The sequence below is a fragment of the Strix aluco genome, chromosome 1, assembly GCF_031877795.1.
Source record: "Strix aluco isolate bStrAlu1 chromosome 1, bStrAlu1.hap1, whole genome shotgun sequence".
Taxonomy (NCBI): domain Eukaryota; kingdom Metazoa; phylum Chordata; class Aves; order Strigiformes; family Strigidae; genus Strix; species Strix aluco.
The window spans coordinates 73,709,133-73,729,024 of record NC_133931.1 but is presented as its reverse complement, the minus strand read 5'-3'; the positions used below and the strand labels follow the sequence as shown (position 1 = coordinate 73,729,024).

Genomic DNA, 19,892 nt, shown 5'->3' with positions numbered 1-19,892 from the left:
TCTTTTCCTGTGTAGTATCAGTGCTGAAGCCACCCTTAAATATGACAAGTATCCACCTGATTTTCAGGATAGAGATGTATGTGAAAAATACTGACATTAACATGGTTATTCTATGTCTTAATCTGAGCAACCAAGCCATGGGTATGTAATACAAAGTGTGGCACACAAGGAGCTTCATGCCCGGTGTCTCCTTTTGGTGGCTGAAATGGATTCCAAAAGATAAAGGGTACAATAACCAAGCTTGGCCTAGGCAGTACTCAAGTGCCTGCCAAATTACCATCATGAGCCTCTACTGCTGTAAGTCAGCTTAGTCTTGATTAGAATTTCACATAACTTTCATCCTAGGTGTTTAATAAGAAATATTGTTGAAATATAAAAGAAATACTGACATTATGTTTTTGTCCCATGGATACGGTCTGTGAGTCTGTGATTTGACTCAAAGCAAATATGGCAACACTGCACAAAAAGGAAAAGAGATTTTTACCATGTTTTGTCCATCACTGAAGAGAAGTATTATTAAATTATAATATTTCTGTTAATGTGAAGCATCAGTGGAGAAAAGGAGGTAAGGAACTAAGCTTCCTGATCTTACTTTATTGGATATTGTGACAAAAATACAAAGGTGGACAACATATCAAAATACCTATCTAGACTTAATTATCTTTGCAAGTGAGAATTTCCCAGTCTGTAATGTAAAGAGCTGAGATGAATTTGCTGAGTTGGGATCAACAGACATTTCTGCTCCCGTTCGCAAGTCAGTGTGTCTTTCAGCAATACAAAGAAAAATCTGTGTTGTAAATGGAGCTGCATTCCTTGAATAAGCTCTTGTTCTTCGTGCTTTTCTGTAAGTTTTTTTTTTTTTTTCAAAGATTCAAGTGCCATAAAATTAGTTTAACAATAGCTGAAATGCAATTAGAAAATAGAGACATGTTGTTCACCTCTTTTCTTCCTTTTATGGACTTTTTGCAGAACATCTGTGCTCAACTCACTTGACATGGAAGTAAAATGATTATTTTTTTTAAAAAAATTAACTGTAAGTCAGTGGGCTGACTTTCTACGGAGTCTTCAGAATCAGTGTTTTGTGAGAGCCAGAGGCAAAAAAATACAGATATGTCCCATACTCTTTGGTTTTTTGTTGTTGTTGACGTTTGTTTGGCAAAATACTGTTTTTCATGCAGTTTAACTTCTTTTCTTACTCTCAACCTCAAAAATCTTCTGGTTCTTGTATTTACTTGTATTGCAGTCCTGTCTGATTTTTCAGAGCAAGAATTCTATTTAAGTGTTAGTGTTGTTCGAAAATAATTTGCTAAGAGGAATTAACTACACATTTAATCTACTCAAGTGGCATTTGATGTGGGAATGGAGCAGCCCATTTCCCTATATCAAGCTAAGGTCTGAGAAGTCCTGCTTCTTAGCTAAGGGACTGCTGTTCAGGCAGCTCAGTGTGTGTGTGTGTGTGTGTGTAAAGTGATGGTGGAAAAGATGACTTGAGATGCACCAACCATTTTTAAGGATTTTTATTCATTTTTTGATCTTGGAAGGATGGCTTGTCTTGAAGTGCAGGGCTTTTAGGCACATTCCTTGCTTTCTTCAGTGTTTGTTTAAAAACTACCTTGACTTAATTCTGTAGAAACAAACAAGAGAAAGAGAATACCTGTAAGTCTTGTCAATCAAAAATATTTGTATTATTACTTTGTAGTCTTTGAGGCCATATGTTCACATAGTTTTAGTGAAACTGGATCATAAGTGCCAAACATAACTGTGAAACTATGATTATTTTAATTATAATTACTAACAACTCCCCAAATTAGAATATTGTCTCATATATTGGGAGCATGAGTTTGGAAAGGGTACACTCAAATTACTGGGCTTAATAATGTCTCTGGATCACAGCACAATTGTACTGGAGGTCCCATGTCCAGCACGAGGGAGTGTGGAAGCTTATCCCAAGGGCTGGGTGCCTACTTCGATTAAAGGAGATGTTGAATGAATGTGCCTTTCTCTTGCCTCCGATGCATCAATCAAAGCATCAATGAATTCATGACAGTGTTCTTGTCTGAAAGCCATAGTTGCATGAACACAGGAATCTTCATTTCCCATTGCAGACATGCCCAAAGTTGGGATCGACGAGCTGGGCACAGGCAGTGGTGCGTGGCTCTGCAGATTCAACACTGCCCTGGGAGCCAGCTATGCACCATAGCACCTGGAGAGAGGTGTCAGCCCCAGGAACTGACTCAGCTTCCGCTGAGTTCCTATCAGCATGTTCTTATCACTAGCTTGGAAAAGAAAAATTATGTCTTTGATAATGCTGTTTAAGCATTTGCGATCCATATCCTAGATCGCTTTTTCAAAATTTGACCCTGGCTGTTAAGTCACTTCACTGCTTCTGAAAGTTGTCCTGAAGCCTACAGCCAGGTATTATTATACTGTTGGGCTTTGGTAAATCCTGGAAATTGCAGGTCAACTGTCAGTTTTGCTTTTAATAGGTAATAGAAACAAATAGGAGTCAGCAATGTGAGTTGGCACCCAGCTTTCAGCTCAAGAGGTGACTGCTGGCCCATAGTGTAGGAATCTTGTGCTCCATGGGTACTTCATCTTCATTGGCCTGTATTCTGAGAGCACTAACCAGGTGGTTACTTCTCGTCAGCTGTGGTAGTCATTTTGTTGCTGTGTGGTTGGTCTGTGAAACAGCCCATTCCCCTCAGTCCCTCCCGCTTTGTGCTGGAGTTGGCACAGATAGCTCTTTACCCTGTGGCCTTCTGGATAACACAACTCCTTGTTCTTCCCTAGTAAGTTTGACACAATATATTGTTAATTGCAGAGCTGGAAAAGACATGGGAAAGTGGAGTCACAAATACTTGTATTTTTGTAAATCCCCCCCCCCTTGGCTGTGTTCTCATTTCACGTTTTCATAGCACTGGAGAAAGCATTTCCAGTTTGAAGTGTTTTCCCAGGCTGTGCAAAATCTCTTTTCCTAATTTATAGCCTTGAGGTAAAACTTTTCTCAGTGTATTCTCATATTTTACTAAGTAAAAGAGATGTTTGGTTTTTATTTCTATACCTGGAGAACACAGGAATATGATCAACATACACGTCTTGGGATACCTTACCTCTTTACTGGTAGACATATTTCAGTGAATTTTTCAGGCTGATGCTTTTTGGCCTTTTTCAGATGGTATATTTTAATGATGATTACAAGACAGGTTTCTCCGAACAGCAAGCCAATTGTAGGAGCGGCTTTCCCCAGGCCCTCTTCTGGGGAAGGCTGCTGAGCTGTGCGCAGGCTTTGTTCTGCTGCGGGCAGTGGAGAAGACAAAAGGTTGTGTGTAACTAAGGGCTGAAAGAAACAGGTCAGGAATAAGGAGAAGATTGATTACTTTCCAGTAACATTTTCTGCCTGGGTAGTTTCCCAGTATTTTCCTGTCAGTCTCTTGCATCTGAGGGGGGTTTCAGACCGTATTTCAAACCTAAGGCCAATTACAGATACACGGTGATTTTAGAGAAGACTATAACTAAAAATCAGATCTGGTACTGCAAATAACTCTTGGAGCCTGAAAGGTGATGAGAACAAAATGATACGCTTAGCCCTGCTGTAGAATTTGTCTAAAGAATACAGAATAAGCCTAGATTAAAGAACACCAAAATGTTTGGTGCAATTTTATATTGAGTCTTCAGGCTGTAATTCTACATCAAATCATTAAAAAAAAAAAAAAAAAGTTAAATTATATATAGGATATTTTCTCAGAAAGATAGCATTATATCCATAATATCTTTTGGACCGAATAGTATGTATAGAAAAGCCTGTTTTGTGATCAGAAGTAACTTTTTATGGGACATAGAAAGCACTGCCAACTGCCAAGCTATTCATGGTACTGTGTTACGTCTAGCAGAGGAGAGCAGGGTTGCAGTAAGGCTCTCAACAGTCCTAAAAATATGTCATTAGGGATGTGCGCTGAATGCTGATCAGCATTAGCAGAAATTCAGGCGTGGAAACTGCACACAGTGTTGCTCACATACACAGTTACTCAAATGTCAGCAGAAATGTAATGGCAGATGCAACGTATGTCTCACCATCGTTGTCAAGAGCTGAAATTTCTGGGTGACATTCAGAGCTCGCTGAAGAGGCCTAATTTAGCCCCCCGACTGCAGGATGCCCATGCTGCAGCGGGGTCTCTCTTGTTTTCGAGGGAAGTGGTGTGGCAGAGAGAAAGTTTAAACATTTGTGAAAACTTACTTTTGGTTTGGGGGACCTTCACCTTTCTATCTGCATTGTTGCTCTAAGTGCCAGGGTATTTGAAAACATTTTCCAAAATTGTTTCTGAATTCTCTGTATTAACTGTGAGTTAACGTGACACTGCTGTAGAGTATGAAAGGACTCTGGGGGGAAAAAAAATAATAAAAAGAAAAGAAAAGAAAATTGAAATAGTTCAAATTTACAAGATGGCATGTTCAACTACAGGAATATCCATAGACATCTGTAGTTATATGATTTTCTGTAGGTATGTGATTTTTCAGCAGGATTAGAAAATGAAGCAACAGCTTCAACTGGTAAGTGTACACAAGCTATTGGCAGAGTTGGAAAAGATGTAATCCCAACTTGTGTTGCCTTTATGGCGATAATATGGCAATAATTATAACTTTAAGAGCTGGAATCAAATTGTTGTCATGGTAAACCATTTCAGGTTAATCTTTATTACCCACTTTCTGGAATATTTAGATATGTATGTCCAAATGAAACAAATGGTCTTTGAAGGATTTCAGATTCTCATGTACCATGAGAATTTCATAGATGAATTTTCATCAGTGGAGTTTGAATAGTGGTTTGATCTGAAATTCATAAGTAACAGGTATATATCAGATTGTCTTTGCAAGAGCTTGGTTATGGATAAGTTCTGATGTAAGCTGCTTATTTTATGACATTAAATCTTAACTGCTTAAATTGAGAATATGTCATAAATGTAACAGGTCATGGTATTTACAAGGTTCTAAACTCAAATGTTTTATTTCAGTGTGACTTTTGAGTATTTTTTTTTGCTGTTAACATGGATCCAGATATGCCTACTCAGATAGTTTCTCAGATAAAAGAGAAATTTTCTTCATAGGTTGCTCTCAATTATTAAATGACATCCTTACTTACTGAAAGGGGTGGGTATTGCCTGCACGATGGGACTGATGGTTACATATAAATAACCAAGTGCAGGTAGTCAGGTTTTTCTGATTTTATCTGTCCAAATTGCAACTTCATTGCGAGACACTTGATATCCTCTTATCATGCCCTGAGGAGACCTTTCAAAAGTGGGCGTTCTAAATAGGTGACATTTTAAACAATAGTTAAATAGGAACATCCTGTTTCAGTGCTTAATTATGGCTGAATATACCCTTTCACCAAAGGTGTTACTGCAGCATTTCTGGTTTCACTTCAACTGGTGGTGCTTAGGATCCAATGTGATGTGAGAATGTTCACTGTTTCATGCTCTGCAGGAGCGTTGGGTTATTTTTGCTGCACAGGCAGCTGTTTGACGGGGCTAAATCTGAGTGACCAGAGGCTTATTTTCTGTAAGGAATTACACAACTGACATTTTGGTTTTGTGTGTGAAATACCCCATCCTGCTGACTGGAGACCACAGGGTCCATAAGCAGAACAGGTGGATGTGGGCTTTTTGTTTCAGTTTCAGCCACAGTCACCCTCCTGCTTGGAAGCCATCCCCCAGCCCTTCATGCCCGGATATATTCCCTGTGGCAAAGCAGCCCTTGGCTGAAAGTCTGTTGCTCTCATTAGAGCAGACACTTGAATGATGAGAGAGACATCAAGAAAAAATAAATCTGGGCTGTGGTACAGGAAACCATAGAGTTAGTGTAATTATGTGGTTTATCTGAGGGATACCTTAGGCAAGCATCTGTAGAGGGAAATCACAAAGTCTGGTTGGTGTAATAAGCAAGGAGTATAGATACTTTATTTCTGTGAAGCTAGTTTTAGATCCAAACAGTTAACAGAGTAATTGGCAATACAGTAATGAAATAATTACCAGGGTTCAGGCAGAACTCAAATGTTCTTATAGGACAGAGAGGGAAAACTTTAAAGCAAGAAAGTATCTAAAGCAAATCAGAGAGGCAGACCAGTAAAGCAAAACAGATATTCATGGCTGTATACAACCTTTTGGAGCAAATGTGAAGTTGTCCATTGCTTTTCAGTGAAAGAAGGATTGTATCACTGTTGTGCCATTTGCTCAGACATTGCATGCCTACAGAAGGCCTGTGCAGAGCACTTCAAAAAATGAATTGAATAAACTTTGCAGGCTGTTGGAACTACTCACTTGACATGGTAATGTGAGCAAGTCCCTGAAGTCTCTACATTTTCATAGCACTGAGAAGCACTGCCATTTTAAAACTGAAACTCCTGCAGTGAGAAAGACAAGGAGATGAAATAGGAAGCATTTCTGTCTAAAGTACCCCTTTCTTTTATTATTCATTCAAATGTTTTCAAAGTCTGGAAACAAGAAAAGTTCAGTCATTAATGATTTCTTGTTCTTTTTCTCACCCATAATTTGATCACTTCTTGCATTTATTCTCTCATTTCCAATAATTTGTTTCTGATTGCTTTCTGGTCAGCTCTCCTTTTCAACTGAAGTGAGGTGATTCCTAGTGTATATATTTTTTTGCTCTCCTGTGGGCTTCCTTTTAACCACTATCTGTAGTGTCTCACCCATTTCTTTGAAGCAGCGTGTTTCTGAGTAGCCAGAGCTATTTCAGTGTAGGAGCCCAAGCAATTTTAACAGCTGCAGATTCTTGGGTGTAATGGATGTCTTTGGCTAGAAAAACCAGCCCTTGAATATGTCCCTTGCATTTGATATCCATTCACTGGAAGAAAGAGGATCTGATAGTTTTCTTTAGGGCAATGGAGACTTCACAATAAGATGTAGCCATCTGTAGTCCCATTAAAGGGAATGCTGGAATCGGATGTCTTGGGGTTTTCTGGTTTTATTGTGTACAGTGCAGCAGCTAGCTCACATGTAGCTTTTCAGAGCCCTGCTTTCAGTGGAGGGTTAGACCAGGTGTCCTCGACTTCCCTTCTGTCCTGGTTTGAGCCCAGAGGGCAACTGAACACGTTGCAGCTACTCACTCACACCTTCACCCTCAGGAAGGGGAAGGAGAGAATAAAGTAAAAGGCTCAGGAATTGATATAAGGACAGGGAGGGAAGACTCACAAATTACCATCACAGACAAAACACAGACTCCTTAGGGGAAGAAAAAAGAACATATATTTAATTCAAACACTAACAACAACACTACTTAACAGACAGACTAGGACTGTGAGAAGCATTAGCACATCTTAAAAACACCTTCTCCCCACCCTTCCCTTCTTCCCGGATTCAGCTTTGCTCCCAATTTTCCACCTACTCCCTCCGAGTGGTGCAAGGGGCAGGGAATGGAGTTGCGGTCAGTCCCTCTGCCACTTCCCCCTCAGGGGGCAGACTCTTTGTGTTCTTCCCCTGCGCCAGCATGGTTCCCCTCTCATGGGAGACAGTCCTTCATGAACTTTCTTTGATGTGAGTCCTTGCCATGGGCTGCAGCGTTTCCCAAGCTGCTCTAGCAGTCCTCCCAGCACTGAACGACAACAGGGGGGGCTTCTTGCCACAGAGTCCCGGCCTTCTTTGGGCTCAGACACCTGCTCTGACGCGGAGTCTTGCACAGGCTGCAGGTGGGCATCTGCTCCACCATGGACCTCCATGGGCATCAGGAGGGCTTGGCTCTGCCGTCTCACCACGGGCTGCAGAGGGGTCTCTGCTCCAGTCAACTTCCGGAGATACTAAAGTTGTCCCATTTAGAATCAGTGAGCAGCATAGCCCGTCCTCTGTTTAAATGCTACAAAGCAGCCAGTAGTGGCTATAGCAAGCTCTGGTGCTGCTTTTTGTTTGCAGTACCTTTGTGTTGAGCTGCCTACCTCCTTCATTTGTCAAGGAGGTAGGTTCCTCAGTATTTTGAAGTTGCCTGGAGATGCTTTGAACTCATTTAGGCATCTGAATACCTTTGAAAAGCTAACATCTGCCTATAAGCATTTATTGAGAAAACCAGATAAAATCACCTTGGTTTTGTTATTATAAGCAGACTAACCAGATTGCGTTACCAGCTCAGAGATCCCTAGACCAGCTCCATATGGGCTGGCTTCAGTCAAGTGGGGCACAGTAGCTCAGGCATCAGACATTTTCATGTTAATGTGACACTGAATGCAATGACAAGTGCGGTACAAAGTTGCCTGAGCTTGATTCCCCGAGATAAAACTTGGAAAGCAGTAACATTATCCATATTTGTTCTTTAAGAAGAAAATCAGTGTCTCCCTCATTCCACACTAGAACAGCTAGTGGAGAGTTGACTCTGGGGAAAATATGCTACTTAAACCCCAAATCCCAACTTCTGAAGTCTAAAAAACCCCCAAAACCTAAATACTAATAATGTTTGTGTTTAGTGAATACAATTTCCATGTATTTTGTACATACAGAATTTTTTTTGAATGGTATCCCAAAATTTGCAAGCTATGGTTTTGAAAGGGGGATGTCTTGGGATTAAGTTTGGGGAAAGAATCACTGCAGGGCTGTGAAAATGTCTGGTTTTGATGAAAGACAGGGCTTGATAAAGTAGGGTAGTTGATCAGTCATCCGTAATTTTATTATGCGTTATGGGAGACATCTATCCAAGAGTTAATAGGAGACATTCCAAGGTATATGATATGCTGAAGACCAGACAAAAGACTTGTGATATCCTCCTGAGCATCTCTTCCTCTCTTAATGGTGTTCTGGTAGTGCCCACAGGAGAGTAGTGTTCTGTTCACTGGTATTTGTAACCAATCCAGGCTCAGAGTGGCTTAGCTCCAAGGAGATAAATGATGGGGGAGAGCTGAAAAGATTATTAAAAAAACCTTACTCAGTCAAAACATGTTGTTCAAAATATAACCTCCAAACCTGGACAGTATTAGCAAGCTAACTATTTTAGGCACCATAGCACAGTAGGGTTTTGGTGAGAGTGTCATTCCTTAGCTAGAAATATAATACAAGTCTTTTAAAGAATTTCTGGTCTGAGTAACAAAATGAGATACATTTTCATCACAGAGGGACACAAGGTGAAAAGTTCAGGTCTGGATCCGCTTTGGGTTTGGTCTATTTATATGGATAAATGTGATAAAATGCAGCTGCAAGCTTTAGATTCATGTTTTTCTAATGTTTAGGAGAACTTGGAGTCAGTTGGGTTTTGCACCTTCTGCAGTTTCCAAGCGTCTGCTGCCAGGGAAGGAGCAGTGCCACTGAACAACAGAGCTCAACTTCTCATGCTGGACTTGTGCGGGAATCATGCTGTTTCAAAAGTAGATTGAAATCCTAGATCATAGACCATCAGAGCTAAAGCATCTTGACAACTCCCTCAGCACCCCCCTTGCTCCTCTAAAATTATTTTCAGGTCTAAATCTGCTGAGTAATAAAGCAAGATGCCATTCAGGTCTCTGATCTGTGTCTGAATAGCAAGAAAATTGCTGGCTGTGCAGCTAAGTCAACTTGCAAGTGGAACAAAATTTGTGAAGTCATTCAGCTTCACTAGCCAGCTGTTTGAAAACCCAGGTGTAAGCGGTGCATAGCAGCAAATCACATACCTCTCAGGATGGTGATCGACATTTTACATAATTGTATAAGATGAGTCAGAGTTGCCTCTGCTGCCTTTAAATTAAAACTAATCTGTTCTGAATGTAACAAATGTTTGGTGCCATCCAGCATCCATTAAGAAATATATTTATGTTTGACTTGTGCTTATAAATCTATCATAAAACATGTTGCAGTAGCCTGCTCCAAAGTTCTGTCTGAATTTCTATTATGTATGAAAATACTATTCTGCCCATTTTAAATATGAGAAACCAAGCAAAAAATAGCAAAGATTCTGCTGGACTGATACTTAATCTTTGCACAGAAATGGTATTTTTGACTTTGGGGCTTCATTCACAATTAACAAGTGCTGAGGAATTTATTAGGTCAAGGCATAGCCTGCTTGCAGGAGTAGGATTGTGTTGGGATTGTCCAAGTGCAAATCAGTTCTTCAGCTCCAAGATCACTTTCTTTGTTGTTATTTCTGGTCTGGGAGAAAGGATTATGAAGATACTTACGGTGTAAATGTAAGAGCCAGGGAGGCAGTGGTTTATACGTAAGGGGAAATGCAGCCAGGTTTATCTCCTACTTCTCTCACCTGAAACCTTAAGCAAGTGCTTACCTTGACAGGATTAGCTTGCAGCTGGTAGAGGCTATCAGTTGGGATACTCAGTGGGGAGGTCCCAGTGAGACTTAACAAACACTTTAGTGTGAAATAAAAACTTACCCAGAGTGTATTGGCATGCTTGGGAGTTGTCTCAGTGCAGTTGCTGTCTTTTGGGAACGTTGTTTTGCCATGCAAAGCACGAGTTGCACCAGAATAGAGAAAACATGCCTGGCTGTAAATCCTCTATTCTCCCATCTTTCCTGCACAGAGGGCTGTCTAGAGAGTTGTGGTTACATTTAATACCAGTAACATGATACTTGCTACTTTGTATAGCACAGGCAAAAAAGTGGGATTATCAATTGAAACACAACATTGAGTTTGTAGTCCCAAGAGTTGCTTTGCCTGAAGTTAAGAGAAGGGGGTACTGGAGGAGATAAACCTTTGAGGCTGCTTATCAGTTTAAGGGCAGTCAGTGACAGTGAATTCAGCCTACCAAAAAAGCTTACCCTGACCCTAAGACCATTCTCAGATATCCTTAAGAAAAGCTCAGATCTTCTGGCGAAGTCTGCTAAGAAAAAGCTATTGCTATACATATTTAATTGCAAAGCTGGCTTTTTCTTTTGCCTATTTGGGCTGGGAAGGTCAGGGAAAGAAGGTGGATAGACTCCCCTGCATGTTACCCCTATGCAGAATTGGCATAGCTGCTGCTACCTTTGTCAGGGGGATTTTAAGGCTAAACACAGGGGGTTTGGTTTTACCAGGTCCCCAGTGTGCTGCAGACCCTCGTGGAGCCCTGCCACCATGTGGGTCCCGAAAGCCCGAAGCCAAGGATGGTGGCTGAGCAGGAGCTGTCCTGTTTGTCTCTCATGAGGGCTTGGATCCTGAGCCAGATGGGAAGGAGACCCAGCAGCCTGTGCACGCTGCCATGCAGCAAAAAGACCAGGCTGACTAGTTTGTTACCTAATGTTTGATGGAAAAAACGTGCTTTTTTATCTGATTTTGTAACACCTCAGTTATTTGTAGGAAAGGTCAAGGATTTTATCTGATAATTTTATCTACTTTTATCGTTCCTTGGTGAATGTATCACAGTAGGCCATGCTGAGCATGAAATCAGCCTTATAAAGAAAACAGCTTGTTCCCATCATGACAGTAAATGAACACTAAAAATGGGCTTCGTTGGTTACAATAGCTGAATCCCAGCAATCCCCAAAAGTTATAGTCATATAATATAAGAAATTTCACATTTCTGTCTAGCATGGGAAATGCTATGTGGTTGAAGAGTAGGACTGCAGAGCTTGTTTGATCCCTGCTGCATCTTCCTCTGCGCCTGAGTTGCTGGCATCTACACTGCGGTAATAGGTGATGTTTATAAAACATATTTTTGTTGAAGCCATCTCCTCAAGGTTTTATTGTAACAATGCCAAATCCCAGACAGCATCATGCACCAAGTCTTTGTAAATTACTTCACCAGAAAAGTTTCACGTGTTATACACATCCTCATCTGATAGTTGAAATCTGTGCCTCCATCAGCATTGGATATTCAGTTTCTGCTGTGTATAATGTGTATAATACAAATTTTTTGTGGATGTCTTGGTCTCAGCTGATGAGTAATTCCATTCCATTTAATGCACTGATGTTTGTGTGAGTTACTAATCTAAAGCCATACTTGCAATTTCAGGGAAATGCTTAGTCTGTAAATTGTACCCATAAATTTTCCAAGTGGTCTAGCAATTATACTAACACTAACAGGCCTTAGTTGTAATAATGATTATGGACCTGATAGAAGATCAGGGTGCCCCAGCACTGGATTCAGCACGGATGAAAGCAAAGCTGATGGTCAGAATGGAAGGCTTTGGTGTCAGATGGAAGGCAGTTGGTGAATCAGTCCAATAAGCTAATCCATGCTGAACCAAAGGAGAAAATAAAAACAAACATCCCACAAAAATTAAGTAGATAGTAGGAAGCAATTCACAGATTGAGTTTCCCCAGCCAGGGCCAGGTAGCAATGATCTGAATATATCAGCGAGTCATTGTAAAGAGGTTTGTTTCTTCTTCCAGAAGCCCTTTTCTGCATTTTATAAATAGAAAAAACTACCTAGGGTGTCACTTGTGTTGAATGACAGAGCTTTTTGCACTGTCTCCAGAAATATACAAAATAGAAGATAAATTCTGCCTTCTAAAATGTATCACAGTGTGAAGGTTTTATCATAGACCCTGTAATCACATTAAGCATTAGGAAGATCTCATTTTTGTTTCTCGACAAGATACTCAACCAGCCACACACTTTTCAGTTGGGGGAACAAGGATCCTGAAGGAAACCACTGTTTTAGAGAACCGTTTTTATGATCACCAGATGGGAAAGAAGTCTACATTTTAATATTTGTGCACATCTAATCCCACCACTGTCAATGGGATTTAAAATGCCTACTAATCAATGTGATACATATGGTAGATGTCACGGAGTGACTAATGCGATGTAATGCAGTAGCCACTGTATATAGAGAAGCCTCCCATGTGGCTGTAAACATCTGCTTTTGTTATCAGTGGCTCTAGAGTCGTCATAGTTGGCAAAGAGGAAAAACAAAACAAAGGGAGGTTTGCAAAAGAGACTTTGAGCTTTCATCTATGTGGGAGCCCCTGAAGTGAAATGCCCTGTTGGGAGCAAACGGAGCCATGTATGTCCTTTCTCTATAGGTATCAAGTAGCTCCCTCTGCCCCCACCAAATGGTTATTCTTAGTTGAAGGGTCCCAGCTTCTACATACAAATCACTCTGATGAAGAGATGGCAAACAGCAAGTTTTTGTGCATGTGTGTGTGAGAGGAGAGATTTAAAATACAAAGATATCCTGATTTGCTTTAAACTTGTGCTCCTGTCCATGCTGCTGATACTACTTGTTGCTGGCCACATGGATCCTCTGACCCAAAAACCACAGCTCAGTTAAGCTGTTGAGAGCTGTAGGTACATGTGGTGTGGGCTCATTAAGATCCCGGCTCCAAGGGAGAGGCTCCTTGTGTTGTCTGGCATATTGTAGCACAACCCGGAATACTGTCTTTTCCAAGGGGGGTGTTGCGGTATTGACTTCAGCATGGCTTGGTTGTATGTATGCCTTTATAGTCCTCACTTCTTGTCTCAAATCTGCAATGGCTGTGTCACCCAAAAGATGAACCAGCTCACCTCTGAGATGAAACGCCGTTTTTTAACACAGTGTGTGGACTGTGGTGCCTTGGCAGCCTTTCAGAACAGCAGATGAAATTTTCATGATCTTTCATTTACAAAGTGAATCCTTCAGAGGTGAGGTGGCTCCATCCGCCTGTGTTGCATTGTCCTGCACGATCCCTGGAGGACAGAAATGAGCCCATGTTGCTTTGCTTCCTGATAGCCTTTTTGCTGGGGCAGGTGTAGGAGGATATTGCTGATATCTGTGAACACACTTGCTGGCTTTATCAGATGGAACAGTAAGAGGAGAGAAGCTAGGCTCTGGGCAGGTACAGCTCCCAGTACCTGAAAACCTGTCAAATGTTTTAAACTAATGCTGCAATCAAAATATTCACTTCTCATAAACTCCATTTGCAGGCTCAGGCACAGGCACTGAGAATTGTGGCAATGATTTGCTCCCATAACATTAATCTGTTTCACTTCTGTTTATAAAATTAGGCTTTCTGTTATTCCAATAATACACCCTGACAAGAATTGTGTGGGCGTGATATGTTTGCTGCATCTCATTGCTTAAACAGCAAAATCACCCTGAATCCATTGCAATGGAGTATACAGATGGAAAGCATGATCTAAACTTTAGCCTCCTTATTGACATTTCTATTCACTAATGGTGTGCTCCAGTCCTTGTTATTCCAAGTTAGTTTGTAGATGCCCCATTACTAGCTCAAGTACCTATTCCTCTTTTATATGGTATTGATCAGATACTGTAATACAGTCAGAAAGTTCTTAAAAAATACTTTCCATGTAAATGGTTACAGCTGGAATTGGATACAACATTCTTAAGTTGTTGTTTTTTTTTTTTAACTGCATCATTACTCTTCTCCCCCCTCTTTCCTTGAACACACATGTGTACATGTCCTCTTCCTCATCTTAATTTCTGCTGGGTGTAATTCTTTCCAGGTAAATCCTGTCTCTTGTGAACTTTTTTTGGTATATAGGCTCTCTGTTTTAAGACAGCTGTAGTGCCAGGCCCACCCACACTGTGTTGTCCCCATTGCTTTGAAGCCAATATTTCCAACATAAAATAGCTGTCAAGTCTTTGCTTTGGTTCCACTTGCTGGGGATGGCATGAAAACAAAAGTTTTTATGTTCTGGGCTTTTATCTAAGGGAGCCAAGTGAGTAGAAGATTCAAGGATTTCAATCAAGGACATGTCATGGAAGCTACTTTTGACTAGGAAGTTTGATAAAGAGAGGAAAGCACAAGCAGTATGTGTGCATACTGTATTTCTGTAGCTTTACTAAATTCACATTAGCTTTTTGGTGGATTTTGTGCTTGTTTTGTAGGTGAAAAAAAAAAAAAAAAGGTTTGTTTTTGCCCTTGCTTTATCTCTTCAGATTTGGACAGAACTTCGTGGATTCTGCAGGCTTGGTGTATAGGAGCAGGGAGAGCAGTTTACTTCCAGCTAGCGCCAATGGGCATGATTTCAGTTTGCACTGCTGGATTGGTCCATCTGTGCACTGTGCTACCCCACCAGAGTGGTATGGAAATGCTACTGCGTGAAGTCATTCCCATGCCAAAGCACTTACACAAGTCTATTCGCAGTCCGTTGCTGTGCCCTTCAGAAAGCAATCTGAGAGAAGACAAAAATGTGACCAGGGGACGCACAAACGCATTTATCTACTGGCAAAAGTTTTTGGTGGGTACGTAATGCTGTGATGCTCTGCAGGCTGTAGCCTGGGAAACAATTTCCATCTACCTCCTAAAGATTTCTTTTACTTAGGATTTTAATAGGACAGCACCTCAAAAGGAAAAGGAAATACTCCTTGCAGTGTACTGATTTACTGTAGTTTAGTGCTAAGGAAGTAACTGCCAGGGAAAATTGAAGCCAGATACTGGTCAGCTGGGATTCCTGACTGATTTAACCTGCCTCTGACAGCACATGTAGCATGGCTAGAGTGCTCCAGCTTCAGGAATGTTGATTTCTTGAGGCAAATTCTGATGTAATGACAGAAAAATGGTGCTTGATTTTTAATTGCATAATAAAGTCTCATTTGTTTTGATAGTCTGTAGAAAGAGCACGTTTACCACGGTCAGGCTCATCTATGAATGCAGGGCTCAGGGAGTAATTGATTCTGAAGTTCAGGTCCTGCGTCGCTTCTCACATGAACTTTGATTGTTTTTAACTTTACTTTTTTCTTTTTTATTACTGTTTTCTAGCTTCAAAGATTTTGAAGTGAGTTGATTTTCTGATTATGTATAACTAGCCACCTTGTTTATCCAGGGTATTTTACTTATAATCTGTAGTCTGTAATCTGTCTATTGTCACATCTGTCCATGCTGGGAAGAAGGCCAGCATGCCAAAGTAAAAGCAGTTGCAGTGGGTATTGATTTACATCTTTAAGGGCATGTAATTTTTCTGTAAAATGTCTCTTTTGGTATTCAAGTATTTGATAAATTACTAGCCATATTATTGGTAGAGGAAAACAACAGTGTATTTTGCTCAAAAATGTGACTAAAATGAAGACACCAGAAAGATGCAAATGGCACATTGCACTTTGATTATTTGCATACGTTTATATGTGTGCATATGTTAAGCTGTCCCTAAAAATGTCCTGTAAATTCATCTTATATGATTGCTTAGTATTGACGATGGGCTTGATATAACACAGAGCACAAATCTGTGTAGTTTCTGCCTATCCATGGCGTTCAACATCCTGAGGACTTATGTAAGGTGTAACATGCCATTGAAAGAAACAGGAGGCATGGCAGTATTTAAAAATTTATCTTTGGCAGTGTCAGCACTGTAATTAATCCAGTCCTACAGCAGCTAAAAGATCCATATAAAAACATACTGCTGGCCTATGGGGCTATGGGAAGTGATCTTGTACAGGTGTCATCTGTAATTATGCTTCTCCTTCAATAAATTCTAGATTTCATCTGCTCTGCTCTCATTGGAGTGGGGTTTAGTTCTAGTTTTGCTTTGTTGCCTGTCTTGTCATGAACAAGATTTGCTAAGGGTTGAAACAGCACCCCAGAACTGAAAGTATGAATGATTAGTAGCTAATAAATTAGGCAGTAAACAGTTTTTTGGATAGCAGCTCAGAAGCTAGTCCTTTTCCCTCTGAATTCCTGTCCGGGTCAGTAGCAAGTCAGATATGATTCTCACTGAAAGAAACGTGTGTTTTGGAGTTAAGATAAATACATATGAAATCCAGCATTTCAGTAGCATTCTGCTTTTCTACTTGTTTTTAATGTGGTTGTTACCACAAGCCAGGCCAGCAGAAAGGATGAAGGAGTGCTGCAGGGTTCGCTTCTGAGCTTCTCTCCTTCCTGTGCTCCATCAGCATGGGCTGTCGTGCCATGTCTGCAGGAGAAAAAGTGGATTGTGGGAGCCAGTGACAGGTTTTTGCAGCAAGCCTTGTGTTACGTCTCCAGTTCGTCAAAGCCATTGTTGGTGCCTTGAGGCAAGGCTTGCAGAGCAGGGTTTGCGGTGCCCACATGCAAGAGCACAATCCCAGAGCCACGCATCCCAGCAGCCAGGTCTTTGCTCTGGATCGTTCCCAGCTGAATGGGTACCTGGGCCTTAGCTGCTGAGTGGTTGTTGAGTGGCTTGAACCGATGCCATGTAGGAAAACAAGTTAGTCTGGAAAACACAGGTGTCATGGCCAGACAGCAATGGGTGGTGCTGGAAGAGGGCTTCTGTCAGTTGAGAGCGAATTGAGGAATCGCGAGTGAGGGCACTGCATGGAAAACCAGGAGGGGAACGGCCGCCCAGACCAGATGGGAGCATCCCTTTGGCACCAGCAGGCCTCTTCCCGGCAAGGGCAGCGTATTTGCACAGCAGTGCTGACACTCTGGGGCAGGACCACCCCCCCGGCAGCCCAGCAGAGCCATGGGGAGGCTGGGGCAGCATTGTCCTCTTCTCTGCTGCAAGCTGTGACCCAGGACATTGAGTGGCAAGGGTGGCTCAGGGCTGACATTGAAAGCAGCGTGTTGGGTGGGAGCAGAGCGACCTGCATGTAAGCTCCTCTTTCACTCGCATAGCTCCAGCAGATGCTTGGCTGTACCCTCCTGCCTTGGGGGCACAAGGTGAGCAGATCCCTGCGGAACCCCTCACCACCACCCCCGACAGTGGGACACACAAGGGGCTTTGCAGGCAGAGGAGCAAAGGTAGAGAGAGGGCAAGTGTCTCACACAAAATTACGCACTCTCTGAAATGTCCACCTCTGTTTGAAGGGTGCTGATATGCCTGTCTACAGCTAATGTCCGTGCTTTGCAAAGGGGGCTGAAAAAGCAAGTGACTTTTATGGGCCTCCATCTATCTGAACTGCCAGGCTTTGTTCTGATCAAAGTTAAAACTGCTTTACCTTGTGGAGCGTGCCTTGCCTGTAAAATTGAGAGAGACCTGCTAACTCCCCTCTCAGTGGTTATTTCTCCTATAAAAAAATGCCTGGATGTCACAGGAAAAGGACAGTTTTCTCTGTATGATTTATTTAATTTGATTAGCTGTTGTCTCTGTTAATTAAACTGTGAAATACTCCAAGAGGGAGGTTAGCTGACCTTCCAAAGTGTGCATGAGGAAGTGAAAGGAAAAATAACTGTCCTCTACTGACTCATGGTCTCTGAAAGAATAGAGGAGAAGATGTAAATAATGTAGATATGCTTTATAAAGACAGCAGTCACAGTAAGCCAAAGTTGCCTCCCATATTTTTCTTTAATTGTGTTATAGGAAATGGTTTTGAATTGTTTTATTTCCTAATAGTCACATCCTTATTAGCCTCATGTTTTTCCTTCCCATACCCCTCCTGTGGGCAGTGTTGTACGTGGGAATTTCTAGCCTATAAAACCTAAAAATTTGTGACAGAAAAACAGTTTATAATTTATAGAATTGTTAGTACGTGTTCTTGCCCACTTGTCTACGTGCACATGCTGAAGTATCCCATGTTTTACTGTTGATGTGGACAATGTTAGAGAGGATTATGCAGACTTTTTAACTGGCTATTTATGATTTTATTGGTCTTCATAAATTAAACGTCTTTTTTATTTTGGGAAGGGCATGTCAGAATGCCAGAATGAAGGGATTGAGGGGAGAACTCCATTGTTCCCTTCAGATGCAAATTCTTTTCTCCCTTTTTCTCCTCTGCACTTCATGGGATGAGTGGTGTAGCACAGCTTGCCTGAAGTTTGAACTCCCTGTTGCAGGGAACCCTGTGACATTCCCTTTGTAGTTAAATGTGCAAATTCCTTTATTTCCTTTTTGACGTTCTTGGAAACTAATGAAATCATAGCAGATTATTCTCACTTGAACCCTGTTTAAATTTTGGAGAAAAGACCGCTACTAATATTTTTGCTTTCTCCATAACTGTATACATTTTCAGTAAAAGCCATCATCTATGTGCATTCAGAGATTATTTGTATTCATTTTGTTTTCCCATTTTATTGGTTTGATTCCTAAATGTTATCAGTGAGTTAGAGCTGAGCTCTTATAATTCAAATGACATAATGCCCAATCCTCTGAGATTAGCTGGCAAGCGATTCTGGGCATGGTGCCACCTGGTATTTCTCAGAAGGGGACTGCTAATAAAACACCGGAAGAAAATAAGATTGTTCCAGACATGCAAAGTCCTGAAGTTGCAAGGAGCAAGGAGTGACAGAGTTTTCACAAACACACCCAATATTCTGTGGCACGGCTTGGAAACTGCTCAGGAAATACCATCCTAATACCTCTGCAGAAAAATTATATTGAAGTAAAGATACTTTGAGCACAAATTGATTTTTCCTTTCTTAAATTTGTGGCTGAAATGCATGTTTCTCTTTTTTTTGGCAATTTGGCTCTGGGTTGGACTCTCTGGGATGCCAGCAGCACTGTTTGGACTCCAAGAGTTCTCAGCCTTTTGGCATCTGCAGTTTGTTCCCTTCCGATTTGCCTCACCATGGTGCAGACCCACAGCTTCCCACAGTGCCATATCCCTCCTGGGTCCTCAGCTATAATGAATGTAGGCAAACCTCTTTGGGTTCCTATCTTGGATATAAAGGAAGTTTGTTAGCTGCAAGAGACTTTGAATGCAGTGTTTCCAGTTTAGTGACCGACTTTTTCTGATTATAACTTCAGTTTCATCAGAAAAGCTCCAAAAAAGCTCGATTCCTGGATAAATAGGTCCCAAGACATTTAGGGCTTTATAGGTCTAGACTAACATCTTAAAACTAGCAGGCTGCCCAAGCAGATTATGCATCATGGATTTAATATGCTCATGAATTAAAATGCCACTTAACAAGCAAGTTGCCAAACCCTGCACCAGCTGAAGTTTTCTGTACACACTTGAGAGGTTGTCCCATATACAGCATATGGCAGTAGGCTGTAGGGCACTGATTTGCATAAAAAGCCTAGCCAAGAGCAATAAAAAAGAAGTATACAGTAAGAAATAGTTCTTCAGTCCAAAGAAAAAGGATTTTATTTTGTTCGTATGGTATTTTTGTTCCTTCAACTTCACTGTCTGTTTTCT

The 19,892-nt window shown here is 41.2% G+C and overlaps 1 protein-coding gene across 10 annotated transcripts in view; it reads left to right on the top strand.

Annotated features, from left to right (window-relative positions):
* FHOD3 (formin homology 2 domain containing 3) overlaps positions 1-19,892 on the top strand; it is a 414,767-nt gene that overhangs the window by 151,122 nt on the left and 243,753 nt on the right. The window lies entirely within an intron of this gene.